Raw genomic sequence first — 14,111 nt, forward strand, 5'->3', positions numbered from 1 at the left:
TCTCCGTCATAAGACAGTGAGATGAGAAGAGATCAGCGCCTTCCTCCTCTCTCAGTTCCCAAAGAAAGAGACCATAATGCTGATGAGAGGGTAACCCTTTTCCAACAACCTGATGCCCTTCAGATCACTGGACTACAACTCCCATCATGCTAGCCAGCCAGAACTGTTTTAACACCCAAAGCCACCTGTAAAAACAACACGGCCCTCCCCAATCCTTTAACACTTCTTCTAATAACAGAATTAAAAGATTAACAGCATTGAAAGAGATCAGGTTGATCTGCCAATGGAAGATATGCAGACCATGCCTGGACTACCTGCCATGTTAAACTCTGGTTGGCTTATCTATGGCTTGTTGAACAAATTGTAGTAGACCGACTCTGAACACCAAGCCATAAGGCATGGTCTGCAATCAGGATGGCCAATCTCTCTGGGCTCCTGCATCGCTGGATGAAGGTCTAAAGTTTAATTGTCAGGTTGTCCAAGTGGCGCTAGGGGAGCACCCAAAAATGTCTGCCGGTGCCATAGACCAACGGTCTGTCTCACTATGTCCTTCTCTTCCTGCTGCCTGGTAAGCAGACCTCGCATTATGGTCAAGGTCAGGAATAGAGAGGTCTGTGGTTCCTTTAAACTTGAAGCTGCAGGAAAACAGCCTCAGGAAACTTTACAGAAGTCATTTGTCTTTGTTTGGAGGTCTGGAAAAGAGACTATAGAACAAAATGTTGATGAGTTAGAAATCAAACAAATGCCTCAAGGCATTTAAAACCTATAAAGGCTGAAATTCCAGTGTTGAGAAGGACTCAACTGATGGTTCCTTCAGATGATCTCTGACACACCTTGAAAGCCTTGTTGTGGACTAGGGTTGATTTACCTTGACTTAGTCATGGGCCAACTTGTGTCTGCTGGCCTCCAAAGATGAAGCAGTGTAGAAAGCCTTTGCTGAGACACCAGCCTACTCCTTTGGAGAAATCAGGTAACTCCAGCCAAACAAATTACTGCTGCTTCCTGCTATAAAATCCTCAGATTGGTTGATTTTCCCCTCCTTCCCCCAGTTCGAACAACTTTGTGAGAAGACCTCAGTTCTCTTTAGTCTCTATTATTGGAAGCTTGGAGCCTCCATGTTGGCCAATCTCTGGATGCAGATGACCCTTCTATGCTCTTATTGTGACTCCATGGTGATGCTGAAGATGAGAAGGTATGTGTCTTGTCCGTGACGTCCTCGGAAGGGAACTGGGGTCCTTCTATTTCTCTGCTGGTGGGAAAAGGGGCTAGGAAGAAATCTAGTTTCCCAAAGGTATTCCTCAAGGTTTTTCTCCTACCTAGTTCATCCTTTTCTTGGCAACTATGATACTTTCAGCTTCTTTTCATCTGCTCTGGCCCAGAATCTCTATTATGGTGAGTGGCTTGAGTTGCAACATTAGTACAAGGGTACGCTTTGGCATGGCCTTGAAAATGCATCCTTGATCAACATCTGAGGAAGTTCTTCCTCAAGGGAAGTTGCGGTGAATGTTGAAAAAGTTGCCCCAAAGCTGGAGTTTGGCCAAAGTTGCTGATCATGTTCTGAAGTGCCACAGCTACTTTAAGTGTGAGAAATCTATCTCAGGGTCTGTAACCCTTTGCTGTGCGAATTACAGTGGGGTGGAAGAGTGTAGGAGAGCTTTCTCCACAAGCTGTAGCTCTTTGGGGCCTGGGCAAAGTGGCACCAGAAAGCGAGACTGGCTGAGATTCTGGCTGGTGAAATCGTAGGCAGGGCTGACTCTAGCTTGCTTCGCTTCTGGCCCTCGCGGGGTTGCATCCGCTAATAATCCCTTGCCTCATTTTTAAATGCCACCTGCTTTCCCTTCTGACGTGGTCTGTTTCCTTATTCTCACTGTCTCGTTTCTCTCCCCGGGGGCCAGGAGCTGCAGGAATATAATGCCGCCACCTCCCCGCCCAGAGCCCCGAAGGCTTTTCTAGTCAACCGACTGTTGAAATAACAGCTTTTGGTTGCATCAGTGAACACCCCCCTCCCCACACCATGCAACTCTTAAAACGAGCCAAAGGGGGGAGAGAGAAGCCCCCTCCCCAGGTTGGAGGTGAACTTCTCCAACTTGGTTCCTTCCAGATGCAGGGATACCCTCCCAACCAGTCCATTGTTCGAACAACCAGCAAGCAACCGGTTTAGGGGAATTTGGTTGGGAGGCGAGGACAGCCTTTTCCCCTGACTCTTCACTAGAAACAGATCTGGCCCGGCACGGTTTTTTTAATGGCAGCCGTTCCCAGAATTCTCTGCCGTGGCTGTGCCGGCTGGGGAATTCTGGGTGTTGGAGTCCACACATCTGGAAGCAACCAAGCCTAGGAAATGTGGCTGTGGGATTTCCAGAAGGATGCTCCAGTAAGTAACACGCGTAGGCCTGACAAAGGGAGCGCTGCGTTTCTTGAATTTCCTGCAGGAACAGAATTGCGGCTGCAGGGTCCCGCGGAGGCGAATTCCGCAAGTTTGGGCTTTGAGCAAATACGGGAGAGGGAAGCTGAGCCCAGAAGGCTGACGGGTGGGGGGCTCCGTTGGTAAACAGCAATGGGGGAGGGGGAAATGCACGTTTTGTGCCTGCTTTCCTGAATTCCTATACAGGAAGGGGCTGTCAAATGTCTGGGGAGCCTTTTTTGAAGTTCCTTCTTGCTTCCCGTAAATATTGTATTTGCCCCCCAGGAGGAGGTCTGATGTATCTTAGAGATTTATTTTATCTATCTATCTATGGATCATCTATCTATATCTATTATCTATCATTATATCTATATCTATTTATTATCTATAGATATGATAGATAAGATAATAAATAGATATAGATAATAGATGATCTATTATCTATCAATCTATATATCTATCTATCACTTATCTATCTATATGAGTGAATGAATGAAGGAACATGCAGGATTTAAAATAGAAATTCGGAGTGCCTAACCCAGTGTTTCTCAACCTTGGCCATTTTAAGCTGTGTGGACTTCGATTCCCAGACTCCCCCAACCCTCCTGGGCTAAGAAGCTGTGCCTCTTGGCACAAAATGTGGGCGCCCGCTGCTGCTGGGCTGAGCCCTGCTCTGAGAAAAACAGTCCGTTTCACATGTATCCGGGCATCCCAGGGAGACGGGGTCCTGCAGGAGTCGGCGAAGCTCTTGGCGCAGATGCTGGAAGCTGGAGTCGAAGCGGTCCCTTTGAAAGGTGCCATGCCGAGAAGGCTGGCACGCGCGCTCCTTCTCTGCTTCAGTGCCCTTGCCCCTGAAGGTTTGTGTGGAGGCGGGAAGGGTTATGAAGTTTGGGGAATCTGCTGAAGGCATGTCTGTCGGGAAGGAGTGCGAAGCAATTAGTGGAAGGGCCCTGATGGAGTGTGAACGCCGCTGCTGCGAGGCCAACTCTCCTGAGCAGCAACTAGGGGCCCTTGGGCCAGATCCGGCCTGCTGGATTTATCGTAGCATTTCAAAGTGCTTGATTGCAGGTGAAAAGGAAAAAGAGGGAAAGGAAGTCGTCAATGTACCTTCTTACACAGTGGTATTATAAACATTAAAATCCTTTTACAAATAAGGGAGAGAGGGAAACGAGGCATGTAAACTAGTAGATCCAGCATTTCTGAGCAGTTCCCTTTATTGAGTACTCTGATTATACAGCTGGCTACCAAAATTTCTGCATGTTACTTTCCATCTCTGTAGTTTCGCTGCTAGAAGCATCAGGGGAACTGGGCAAGGGGGCAAGAGAAGATGCATTTTCATGTTTTAGATTTTTTTATCCCACCATTATTATTTTTATAAACAACTCAAGGCGGAAAACATACCCAATACTCCTTCCTCCTCCTGTTTCCCCCACAACCACAGCCCTGTATTTTTTTTAACTCACCCCATGTGCTAATCCATGGTTCGTTGCACACAAACCATGATTTACAAATGAGAACGTCTAGACACTATTATGGTTAGGGTCAAGAATGGCATTCAGCCAAGGTTTTTGGAAGGAAGCTGGAGCAAGTCAAGTTTTATCCCCTTTATTTATTTTTGGCCGACCGCTTTGGACACACCAGCCCAGTTCAGAAAAGGCCCGCACAATTGCAAACCAGGCCAAGCCAAGGGGCTGGTTCGGATGTCCTCTTTTATGTCTTCCTATTTTTAGGGCAGCGGCCTTGAAGAACAAGGTTGCTTTGCGTGCCATGGCGGTGCCCGACCTGCCAGATGGCCAGGGCAGCGCCCTCGGAAGCTGGCAGAAGAAGTTCCTGGCTGCAGCTGAGTTCCCGTGAGCCTCACCCCAGCACAGCATCCTTTAAATAGCATCTCACGGCCCCCCAGTCCCCCTTCCTCTCCTCTCCTAGCGAGGCTGCACCACAAAGCCGCTCCAATGGCAGCTGTCACTGGGAAGGTGGCATTTTTCTCGAGCTGTGCTGACAGCCGCTGTCCAAAGGAGGATGAATGGAACGAGAGTGACATCATGTTTATTCAGAAAAGACAGTCCCGGCTACGGATCAGTGTCAGCAATATTGTTGATACGTTGCAGAAGGGAGAGATACTCCCCTGGTTTATGCCTTCGGTAGCGTGCCACACACCCGACGCGTGTTTAATTGAAGCCACGTGGGGCGGAAGAGCTGGCTTGTGGCTGGAAGACGCGGGGGCCGAATCCTGCTCTTCCCTCAGCGGTTGCTGAGCAGGGAGCTCGCTGAAGCACACCAATGTCCTCATCCATCCTGGCCTTGCAGGTGGGCACCAACCTGCTCCAGAGCTAGATGATTGCCCAGCATGGAGGCTACGTTTAGCTAGCCGCCCTGGGTGGAAGAAAAGCCCTGGCTGGATTGGGCCAAAGATGCTCCTGGTTCAGATTCCCCATTGAGGAAGCCTCTACGTGAAGTAGAAAAGCGAAGCCTCTCTCCTGTGGTCGCCTTGCCACCAGTTGGTGGAGGTAGGCTGCCTTTAATGCAGGAGGCTCCATTTAACCCAACAGCCTCATAAAAAAGTCCTTTCCCCAACCTGATTTTGCCCCCCCCCCACACTTTTTTAAATGTCATTCAAGCCCTAGGCATCATCACACCTCTGGATAGATAATTATTGCCTAAAAGAACAATGCATTGTGGAAAAGAAAGCATGGCTTTGTTTGAAATCTGCTGTGAGTGTGTGTGTGTGTGTGTGTGTGTGTGTGTGTGTGTGTGTGATAGCCTGTGTAGCTTTACTCTGAGATCTGGTTGCACACACATAGATCCCAAGAGAATTGCTCACTGAAGGTGCACCAAGTTGGAAAATCAAACCTTTTGTGTGTAAACCTGGCCAAACGTTACCTCCCCATCCCTCCCCCTCTGACGGGCTTCTATCACAGTCTTAGGTTACAAAAGGTCCCAAGGAAGTCTCAAGTGCCACCAAAGGGCTTATTTAAGTATAACACCAGGAACTCCTGACCCCACAGTTCAAACTGTGTGTGTGTGTGAAAGTGCCAAGAGGGCAGGTGAAGGTTGACGTTGGCCAAGAACTTCATCCCTCCAATCCTTTGCCCACTTGGCCAGTTTTGGATGGATGGACGGACGGACGGACGGACGGACAGATGATAGATAGATAGATAGATAGATAGATAGATAGATAGATAGATAGATAGATAGATAGATAGATATAGTTGGAGCTCAGATTAAGACTGAGCTGTAGAACCTTGTTCACAGTAAGGCAAAAACTTAATCTGCATTTATTGACGCACTAGATTTATCTAGGAGTAGTAGGAGTAGTAGTAGTAGATCTACTATCTAGTAGAGTAGAGTAGTAGATCTAGTAGTATCTAGGAGTAATAGAGGGAACATAGTATGAATGTTCCCTCAGACAATTTGCATTTGCCCAACATGCTTAACTTGGTTAATTCCTGAGCTTAACCTGTGTTCTACTGACCAACCTGTGTTCTATTGACTGTTGACTCACCTGCAAGGATTTGGGTTTACATGACCCGTCAAGCCACAGAACCTGTTTTATGAGCCATAACGGTTGTGCTTACATTGTAAACTCAACCCATGGCTTAGCACATTGTACAGTTTTGTTTGAATCTGGCTTGCTGCGTGGTGCAGACAGAATGAATTGCAAGCCCTGAGTTCCGCTTAGTGGGTTGTGCGGAGCCAGCCAATTACGGCTTGTTCAAAAAACTATGGTTAAGCCAGGGCTTACATCATGGGCTGTGTGAATCCAGTTGATGGCACTGGAGGACATCAATCTGCCTCTCTCTCCCCCTTCCAGAAATTCTCTATTCATCACACAGTTGGTCCAAAGAGGCAGCTTTACGTCTCTGATTATTATTTTTTTCTGCTAGAAGTTTTGACATGCCATTTCACAACTGAGGATGCCAACATCTGTCACCATCAGAGTAAAGCAGAATTAACTTTTGACACTTCCAATATTTTCAGCACTGGGTGTCGGGTGGGAAGTTCCTCCCTTTTTGGGGGAATCCTGTGTAAATAAACATATATTTTCAGAAGAGAGTCTGCATGAGCCCTCTGCCCCCTTGTCTGGGCCACTGGCACCCAACTGCCCGGATGCTTCACAGGACACTGAACAAGATTGCAATTATCCTATGTGGATCCTTCCTCTTCAGAAAACCTGCTGGTTTCCCCGCTGACAAGGTGCCACAACAGGGTGTGAAAAGACCAAAGGGTGCCACCACCGTTTTCTGGAGAGATCTGTTGTGGTGCATAAGCAGGGATGTGTTTTGGGCAGGTGGGACTCTGTTCTCAGCCCTCTCCAAACACCAGAAGTTGAATGGCCCAAAGGGTGGGATGCAAGTGGCATCACACATAGCATATGTCATGGCACAAATGACATGAGTGACAGAAGTGGTGTCATTTGTACTATTAAGTCATGACTCCTGTGACGTCAGGTGGCTTCCAATGGAAGTTTATGGGGACAAGGCTTTTGGTTAGCAAAAGCCAAAGGATGCAGGATGCTGGACACAGTCCAAGCACCCAGTGTGAGTCTCCCACTCCTTTTACTGGTCTCAAATGAGAAAAGCTTTCTTGAGAGAAAACCCTGATCAGTTGAAGTCATTGTTTGTTGAATCAAGTCTTTGTCAGTTCTGCAGTGGGTTCTTATATGCTTGACAGATCTGACTGAGCCCAGATGCATGAAGAACAGGGTCCTCTTACTCAAAGAGCAATCCTAACCTGGATTCTGCCCACAGAGAAAACCCTTTTTTTCCCTTCTCATCCTACTTAAGAGCAGTTCAGACCCACTGTGGACAAGCTAAATAGCCCTTATCCCTAGAAGGCCCTTAGTTTCTTCCAGCTGTCGGTTTATTGGCCTCTGTTTTGTAGTTTTGGGTCCATCCTTACCAAAAATATCTCCTCTTCCTTCCCTGTTCCTTCCCCCACCCTGAAAATATTTCTTAAAACCAAACAAAATTTGACTTCACAGCTCGGCAGTAAACATTTTATAAGTTTCAACTGCAAGTCACCCTCACGTGCTCCTGTCCCCACAGCTCTCCACGATCTGCGAAGCTCCACAGATCGTGTTTATAACACGTTTGTCTAAAATTATCTCAAGGCGCATGGCAGGCGCCTATAAAACAGATGCTCTATAACCCCCAGTTCTGTTTTGATCTCAAATCGGCGTGTTTAAGCTGCTTGTGTGAACTATAAATTGAAACGAAGCGGAGGGAAGGAAAATGTTGTGATATTCGCCACGGCTTTATATTCGGAGGCTGGGGGGGAATCTGGCAGAGGCTGACTTTATCGCCTGGGAGAAGAAGCATCTGTTTGTGTTGGTGAAAGATCTTGGGGGAGTCGGAGGGGGGGAATCCCTCCCGAGAAGTCATCATTTTCCTTAGCACTGCTAGTGGGGGATCTATCAAAAAAACCCTAGAAGCAGTTTGGGTCACCTTCTCTGCCACCCTGCCCCAATATCCCCAGTTCCAAGATTCGCAGATTCGGTTTTGTCACCTCCTTTGCCGCACCTCCGTCCACCCTCAATGAATTCCTGTCTCTTTTGGGCAGAAAAAAAAGTTGCCCGGGAAGGCAGGTCTTAGGATGGGACAGATCCTAAGAGAAGCCCAAGTCTTGAAGAGAAGAATGTCCAACATGTAGGGGATGAGACAGTCGCAAAGTCATTGACAGCCGGGAAGCATACAAGTTTCATAAATTATTATTATTATGGTTAGGAACAAGGCTTGGCCACCAGGAGAAGAAGGAAGGAAGATCAGATCCATCTCCAAAATGGGAGCAACGGTTGTTTTCGTGGTGTTGGGTGACAGCTGCAACAGCTTAGCTTCTTTCTCTCTCACACATGCACACACAACCCCTTTTTGTCATCCTGCACATGCAAAACCTATGCACTGTGTGTGTATATGTGTGTCCTTGGAAGGAAAGGACAGAGATGGTCCTTCTCTCTCAAAGGAGTGTCTTCCTGATGTTTCCCTTTTGTAGAAGACTTGACTTGCTTTCTTCTCCTCCGGCATACAAATTCACAAGTTACTTTTTCTTCTCCCCTCTCCTTGTCCAGGTGGGCGTCTGAGCCCTTGGAAGGGTGCGCTTGGAAGCAGCAAAGGACGAAGATTAAGTGGAGCCAGACCTGGGACAGCAAACCCTCATACATCATGTGCCCCTACAGTCAGGTGGGAGCCAGCCACAATGGCAAAAGCTTCGCCAATTGTGCAATGTGTGAAAAAAGCTGGCTTGGAAGCCACGCTCTTATCCACTTGAACAGAAAGCTTTTAAAATCTGGGCAGTGTTTTTCACGCTGAGTTTAAATTATGCAGTGGTTGCAGTTGACACATGAAAATATGCAGATTCTCCCCCCCCCCGCCCCCACCTCTTTTATCTTGCAGTTCCGGTGCTGTCTAAAAACAGATTGTAGAAGTCATCTTTGTTTGGAGGAATAAAAACAAACCAGCTTCCTTCCCACCAAAATAACTAAATAATATCAAAGAGCTAAACCGCCTGAACTGGGCTGTTTCCATTCTCTTGTGCCCAAGAATGGACCTTGTTGCAGTTCATCTTGGTCAGCTGGAGATGTCAGGCTTGGGACTGGTACAAAAATGATAAACCCAGGGAAGATGCACACGGCAAATCTTTCCACAAAACAACGCACAGCCAGCCCCCTCTTTTACAGTGAACACAATCCAATTTTTATTTTGGCCATGCACCAAGGCAAGAGAACATCAGCAGAAGGCCTTCTACTCTACCAGCTTTTGATATCACACCTTAAAGCACCTTCTCCATATGGTGCCTTCCAGATGTGTGGAACTTCAATTCCCAGCTTTTAATTGAGCTAGATGGGAATTTGGGGAGTTTAGCATCTCTGGAGGGCAAGCAGAGCTTGTCGGGTAGAAAACCCAGCACTTCCAGAAGCTGCGTGTTCCACCACTGAGTAACTTCCCACCTGAAATCTCCTTTTCTCTTGTTTATGGAACCCATTGACTCAGGTGAATAATGTTTTCTGCATTATCCATGCAGCGGCTGATTAAAATATTTGAAGCGGCAGCTGGATCACGAAAGAAGGTATGGGACAACATGGAACAAGAGAGGTGATCTAACCAAAGATTGGCTGAATGGTCAAGACATCTCCTTTGTTTTCCATTTTCTTTGCCCACCATGTGTTATTTCCTGATGGTGAAGCTCCTTTAACATAGAGGAAACCTCTCCAGCATCTGAGGCCAACGTCAGCTGAGATGGTGGATAAGAAACTCAGGACCTCCTGAATTAAAGCAGGAACATGACTACCAAACCATAGACCAGCCCTGGAGCTGTCAAGAAGCCCTAGCCATTGAGTTTTCCTTCTCTCCAGTCCTTCTCTTTTTCTCCCTATACTTTGAAGCACCTATTAGATTGGGAAGGTCTGGCCTCTAATTTGGGTGTAGAAAATCTCATTATGGCTGAGAGTCTGACCTCTGGTGGTGGCTGGGATTTTTGTTTTTATAGTTTTGGATTGTCTTCTCCATCACAACCTTCTCCTCTAGATCGGTGTTTCTCAACCTTGGTCACTTGATGATGGCTGGACTTCAATTCCCAGAATTTCCCAGCCAGCCAGGGCAAATGCTTGCCCCAATCACCGTACATTAAAACAGAGAATGATGACCGCCCGTCCCTTCTCCCCAAGAATGGATGAGTTTCATGTATAGGGTGGTCTAGACACATTTTTCTCCTTGGCGATTCAGAAAAGGGTAGCTGTGTCATATTTTTGTTCTCTTGTTCCTTGAGGATGCTGAAGGATGCTGTAGAGCTGGGTGACTTTCCCTGCCAACCACTTCTCTTGAGTTCAGTTTTTCTGCCCCTGCAGCTGCTTTTAGGGCTGGCATCTGAAGCTGGGGAAGAGCTGCATTTCTCAACCAGAATCTCTCTCTGTCTTAGAAAGCACCTGTCGTTGCCTTGTCCTAGTTCAGATTATCTGTCTGTGGACCCTAGCATTCCTCCAGCTTTCCAGAATCTGGGGTAGACTTCTTAAAATCAAACCAGAGACCTTCATCAGACCTAACCGGTCATCTGCTCCCATCTAGGGATCTCTCTGCACATTTTTTTCAGTCTGCAACTGGAGTTCAGCCGACCACCAGATCTGAGTCAAGGTCCATCTTTGGGACTCCCTCTTTTCCTCCCCCGAAGACGGGCGTGATGCGGCTCAGAGCTCAGCTCGTGTCCGCCCGCGGTCGCTGCGGCCACCTCCCCTTTCAAAGGCCTTTGATTCTTGCAGCTGCCTGGCCCTCGGCCTCCCTCTCCCGCTGCAGAATGAGTGAACCTGGGTCACAGGCGACAAGAGGCTGTTGCAGATTTTCTCAACATCTCTTGCTAACTTTCTTCCCCCCCTTTTGGCCTTCATTCACTCTGTCTGTCCTGGTCTGCAAAGTATGGAGTGTGGGTGTGTGTCAGGGAGGTGGGGGGGAGGAAGAGGAGGGGGGATTTCTTCCCTGGTTGAACAATGGCAAGACCTCCCAGGTCCTGCAGCTGCGTTGGGGCTCCCAGTGCAACTGGGGATGGGGGGGGGGCGGACGGCTGCTGTTGGAAAAATTGAGGCCGAGGAGAGCTGGTCCTTGGGAAACAGTGTTGTAATTCAGCTGTCACTCCGCGTTGGCCAAAGGGAGTTTTGAAAAGGCTGCTGCCAGACCAGCAAGCGACTCCTACCCCCTCCCCTCTGCTGGTGAATGTACCCCCCACCTTATTGTTCATCCTGTCCTGTCTATGGTCCTTTGGCAAGGGAACAATGAGCCGGTCAAAAGCTCCATGTTGAACAGGACTTGACTGGTGAGAAAATGCGCGCATGGCCTCTCCAGCAGCGAGGCAATCTTCCTTTGCTGGCGCCACTTCCTCTCTCTGGCCCCCAGTGTTCCCCTCGGGGTTGCCCCCTCTCCCCTTTCCCTTGGCCTCCCTGCCTGTCTTTTGTGCCTGGAATCACAGATGGCAAGTGCCCACCTCTCGGAAGGGAAGAGGGCTTGGGCAGGTCGTGCCTGCCCTGGCACAGTGAGGAGACCTTGGGGGCAGCTCTGCTGACGGGGACGTGGTTGAGCTGGCAGGAGCGCTCAGCTCACGTGCCCAGGATGACTCTGCCAGATGCAAGACCCTCTTGAGTTGGGGCAGGCTCAGGAATAAGATCCTTCTGTGGCTCGGGAGGCCAGATTTTGGTGCGTCTGACCAGGCCCCTGTTTCCACATTTACATGCCTGCTAAAGTTTGGCCAACTTTGTTAACTGAGCAATAACCGTCTGGGTTTGTAGTACGCGGGAAGCTGAACCACACAAACCACAGCATTGCATTGCATGAACCTGGTCTATGCGCTTGATCCCTGGAGTTAGTTCCCATCATCCAGGTACAATAAGTCAATCCTCCTGTCCGCCTGCACTCAACGAAGCCAATTTCTTTCTTTGCAGGTATTTGCACTTTGGGGGGATGTTTAGGCTGCCTCAGACATTTTTAAAGAAGAGGTTTTGCAAGGGATTTCCAATCACCACCTTGAAAAAGATTCAGACATTTCAAGCGTCTCTCAGATCTGTGTCTGACAAGTACTGCTTCGTGAAGCTGCTCTCATCTTCATTTCCTCTGCTTTCAACATCTGTCTCAGCAGCAAAGACGGCGGCTGTCTGCAAGCAACACCCTGAACCCCAAACTAGCCTGCTAGATTTTACCCTAACATAGGGTACAAACCAGGTCTCTAGAGCTAGCTTGCACTTCAGGACCCAGAAAACCGGACAGAGCGAACCAATTGAAGCGATGACGGCTAAATCTGTTCACCGATATTGCTTTGAGTAATGAGTCTTGCTCTATTGCTGTTGGCTCAGTTTACACACTGGGTTAAGTGTTGTGTGGGCTCATCCTTTGTGGTTTGAAAATGATGGTTTGTTTATTCTGTAAACACAGCTAATTGCAATGCGTTCAGCAAAACATGAATTAAAAAAAAAAGCTGTCTTATTGTCTTTCCTCTTTAAGTAGGAACATTACGGGAACCAAAATAGCTCGCATTTGAGGTTTTGGCCAATTGTTTTGATGTGTTTTCTCTCTCCTCCCTTGTCCCCTGTCTTTTGCGTGCCAAACCAATCAAGCAAGCAGGTTTGTGCTATTCTTACTCATCACAGCAAACTTTTGCCTTTCTCCGTCCATACCACTACATCTGAATTTGCTGGGCCTGTAGGATGACCCAATTTGTACCCGGTTGGCAACTGCTCGTGGCATCCATCAAGATTGCTGGGAAATTGAATTAAAGCTGTTGTTTGCTCTTCCCCCCCCCCTTTTTTTTTCTTTCTTTTCCTGCAGGTCCAAAGAGATCCAGCTTTCTGTTCCTGAAGGAAATTGCTTTGGAAGTTTCTGCCCTGCAATTCTCCACTTATTGAAACTAAATTTCAGGAAGCTAATCGGGCAGAGAATGCAAAAGACAAGAACATTAGAGATCAAATTAATGCCACCGAATCCCTGTTTCCTCCTGACCTAGAAGGCCATTAGGGTGCTCAGAATTAATTAGTTCTCCGTTAGGCCAGCCCTCCAGAGGGGGCAGGTGATCTGGGCCAGGGGAGTCGTGAACGGAGAATGCGATGTGACTCCCTGGAAATGTGTCATGAAAAGGCACAATTCCTGGATGAATCTCAGACTAAAGGCATTTCTGAATGCTCCTGACCAAAGAGGCCAGTCAAGGTTTTCCAGGGTTAATCTTCTGCCGCCTTGCTACCCAGAACAGATTCTTTCTCAGTTCCCAGAAGCATGGCAGGCTTTGGCTTCTCTTACAGCCTTGCCCCATCAGCTGGCGTGAGAGGTACCCACCCACCAGCCCAAGTGCATGGCGGTTCTGAACTTTGCACTGGACATTCGGAGAAGGGAGGACCAGGGCTGGCCGGTTCCTCTCGGGGATCTATATTTGCTCTGTTGCTGATATGGTGGGAGGAATATATATATGTATGTATGTATGTATGTATGTACATACATATGTACATATGTATGTATATGTCTTACATCTTACTGATCATCAACATCTTGGAAGATATTATTTGCATATTGTTTGATTTTATTCTATTTTTATGGTATTTTACATTTTTATTGTATTTTAATTAAGATTTATTGCTGTTTTATTGTGAACCTTTGTGCCCAGAGTCACTTTTTTGTGAGACAGGCGGTATCTAAATTTGAAATACATGCACACACACACACATATATATTCTTGTTCTTTTACAATGATCCTTGTGTTTAATGATGTTGAAGGGTTTTTCCACGGAGGTTGCACCGAGAAGACCACACCACCAAAGGAAAAATTATTTCCTGGGCTCCCGCTGGGAACAGGCAGGGTGGTAGCTGGGGCCCACGTGGCACCCCCTTTCCACGCACCCTCCCCAACTCGTGCGGCACAGGCAGCGTTTCTCAAGGGGCTGGCCTGAAATGAACCCGAGGCTGCCGGCTGCTGGCCCGGGCTCTAGGAAGACCTTGTTTTCAGCAGCTCTTTCCACATTTCAAGCTTTGTTCCTGAAATCTCCTTTCTGCGGGGAAGTGAATCTTTTCTAGCTGAGCAAAGGCCCTTCCTCTTTTTTCCTTTTTTTTCTTCATTCAGACACAAGAATAAGCCCTGCTGGGTTCGAGGGAGGCTTGCCAATGAAACAGCGACAAACGGCTTGATTTTATTTCCTTTGTGTTGGTGTCCTTTCCTCCAGTATCCTTGATTTTCAGATTATTTTTGTGTGGGT

Source organism: Python bivittatus, unplaced genomic scaffold (genome assembly GCF_059951505.1).
Source record: "Python bivittatus isolate LINGU-HERP-01145 unplaced genomic scaffold, Pbiv_v1 ctg000160_np1212, whole genome shotgun sequence".
NCBI classification, from domain to species: domain Eukaryota; kingdom Metazoa; phylum Chordata; class Lepidosauria; order Squamata; family Pythonidae; genus Python; species Python bivittatus.